We start from the raw sequence: 3206 nt of genomic DNA on the forward strand, positions 1-3206 counted from the left end.
TTTCGCTGCCTCACCCGTCCATGGCAGCGGCACAGAGGGCAGTAAGCTTGGCTACATCTGTAGGTGCAGGCTCTGGTTTATCTCCTAAATTGCCTTGATAATTAGACCCCTTAATAGTTTCTATCTGAAGCACATAAAAACCTGAGCCTTTCAGTAGTTGTAAGGTAGATAACTAGATCAAGAGACAGCAGCCATGTAGATATAGAATATTTTCAATAATGTTCACACTTGCATTTAGAACGTTTGAATTCAGTGTGTCCCATTTACACCAGACAGCTGCCCTCTCCAAAGGAAGCTACTTCCCAGCTGTTACTCAGAACAGCTAATTGTTCTGAGAATAGTGTGTGATATCCTGCAGGTGGTAATGAGCTTTCACAATAAAGCACACATTAGTAAACTTGTTCTTGGCAGAACAAATGTCTACTCTGGAATAAGATGCTTATCTTCGATGACTAGAAATGGGCGAATTTGTCCAGTCTGATTTGGTTTCTTTAGGAATTCATACTAAGGTTAAAGGGTTGAGCAAACTTTTTTGCTGAAGTTTAAAAAAGCTTAGGTTATGTTTTGGTTTTTTTAACCAAATCAAACATTTGCAGGATTAGCAAAAGTCTTTTAAAAGTCTTGCAAAATATTCACATTAGTGATAAACATTTATTTGCTCCCACAGTAACATATTGTCTTTTGTTGATTTTTGGCGAACTTTGACCTCTATGAAAGCCATCGACATCCAGAATTCCCTAATTTGAGAACATAAATGAGGGTTTTGTTATTACTGTTAACCTTCTTTATTTCCTTGTGTTTGCCAGGCATTGGAGTCATTAGCATTGAGCGTGCATACCCCCTCACCCTAGGCTCTAATATTGGCACAACCACTACAGCGATCTTGGCAGCCCTAGCAAGTCCTGGAGACAAATTGGCAAGTGCCTTCCAGGTAAAATGTGTTACATTGTTTTGTACCTGATGCCTTTTAAAATGGGAGTTCAGGCATTATTGTCATTCTTTCCATGTGATTTTGACCCACAGATCGCTCTTTGCCACTTCTTCTTCAACATATCTGGCATCTTGTTGTGGTATCCATTTCCCTTCACCCGACTTCCCATTCGCATGGCGAAGACGCTGGGAAAGCGCACAGCCAAATATCGCTGGTTTGCTGTTCTCTATCTCATTATTTGCTTCTTGCTCCTACCCTCCCTGATCTTTGGCATCTCTATGGCTGGTTGGCAGGTCCTTGTGGGTGTTGGTGCTCCCTTCTTAAGCCTCTTCTTCTTCATTGGGGCTGTGAATATTCTGCAAATCCATAGTCCAGGCCGCTTGCCAAAAAGGCTGCAGACGTGGGACTTCCTTCCTGCCTGGATGCACTCCCTGAAGCCCATGGACAAGATGATAACCAGTGCCACCCTGTGCTGCACTGACCACTGTACCTGCTCTGAGAAAAATGAGGATACTGACTCTGTATTCGGACCCGAGAGGTCTCCAAAGCTGAAAGGCAACAGGGGCTATGACAACCCCGCCATCTCATACCTTGATGAGGTGCCCCTCTCCTTACCACCTGTGATGCGGGGTAATCTCCATCTTCCGAGTGCTACACAGTTATAGCTCATCATCACCTTGCTAGTACTGAGACAAGCAGTTGTGGAGCCTTCCTGGACTCTGCTACCTCAAGGCACATCACAGAAGTCTCCTCTCCTTATGCCTCTCAGATGAAAGACTATGCCTTCTTCACTCTTTACTGTTTATCACGATTGTAGAAACAGGATTTCGAAGCTGAATTTGTTATCTGTAAATCCAGTGTGCTTGTGCTAGAATGTTGGACATATGTTTTATATATGTATGTGTTGCATGCTCTGATACACAACAATGACGTTCCTTCTGATAAACCTAATGTGCATACAACTGACATAATTGTCCCAATCCGTAGTCTGTAAATCAGCTCTGCCTTTATCTGACATTTTGATCCCCGAGTTGAGTGGTTTCGAGTTTAATGGTGCATTGGAGAATGTAATTATGTGTGCTGAATCATCTTACCCATGTCCAGTGGGCTTAGGGCTTAACATGAGGCTGGAGACTCTCTTGGGAAAACAGCAGACTCACTTAACCCTGCTCAAACTTCTACTAATTATTAATGAGATGCTGTGTAACCTCTGTGAAGGTGTGGGATATCAATGTCTTGTCTGTCCCTTAACACACAGGGATTACATACAGTACAGTATAGCCCAAAACAGGATTTACTGTCTTTATCTTTATGGAGCCTGCTTATATCACTTTGCATTCACTTCCTCTCCTGTTAGTCAAAATGCTTGTCAGAAAGTGTTCTATTAAACATTTTCACTGTATCCAATACTAGATGAAATCAGTGGTGCATAAGAATGTTGGGATTCTATATATTATAATGTGTAGTAATCACCAGCTGCAATACTGGGTGCTGTCTAAAAAGATATTTTTTACCAGACAATGGTGCTGTCTAAAAAGATATTTGATAAATTAATCTGGTATTGTGAGTGCTATTTTGAGAGCCAGGTGAATGTTTACGCCTGGGTTTTGCATTGCGGTCAGCCTGATAGGACTTCAGAGCTATTAATAAAGACATTTGTGCTTTGTCTTTCTTTTTCTGATTCTCATTATATGTTATGCTGACTTTTAAACCTTTATTTCAGTGTTTCAGTGAAGTTTCACAGAAGTTTCAGTGCCCTAGAAACTAAATCAGTGGCATTACCTTCGTTCATTATACAGTACCTTGGGTTGTACATCTGCAAAAGAAACAGGAACAGTAAAAAAAGGAAATAGATAGAATATTTAAAACCATAAATAATGGTTTTGAGGGATATCTCTGACACAATATAAAAATACTTGAAGGATATTGATATACCATGGGATAGATGAGCAATACAAAGGTGATACAAATATAGAAGCACTCTGCCTACATCTGTCATACAAAATATAGAAGTTGATCATAAATATAAAAAAAAAGTTTATCTGGAGAACCAGTCAATATTAAAATATACCGAGAAAATATGCCACGACCAACACATATAATAGAAAATCATTGGTATATTAACATAAAACCCTACTTATCATCCCATGGCGTTGCTCAAATACCATAGTGTGGACATTAGCACATCTAGCACTCCTCTGGGCCAGTACTACACTGGCACCAACCCCTCCTGCCAATCTCTTAGGGCCAGATTTACTAAACTCTCTTAGCTTAT

At 40.5% G+C, this 3206-nt stretch overlaps 1 long non-coding RNA gene across 1 annotated transcript; it reads left to right on the top strand.

Moving 5' to 3' along the window:
- The first annotated feature begins 731 nt into the window (after positions 1-731).
- On the top strand, positions 732-2599 carry LOC142483524 (uncharacterized). Its single transcript, XR_012797364.1, has 2 exons — positions 732-931; positions 1024-2599. It is a non-coding gene; the product is annotated as an uncharacterized LOC142483524 (long non-coding RNA).
- The last annotated feature ends 607 nt before the right edge of the window (positions 2600-3206 follow it).

Source organism: Ascaphus truei, unplaced genomic scaffold (genome assembly GCF_040206685.1).
Source record: "Ascaphus truei isolate aAscTru1 unplaced genomic scaffold, aAscTru1.hap1 HAP1_SCAFFOLD_3335, whole genome shotgun sequence".
In the NCBI taxonomy this organism is placed as follows: domain Eukaryota; kingdom Metazoa; phylum Chordata; class Amphibia; order Anura; family Ascaphidae; genus Ascaphus; species Ascaphus truei.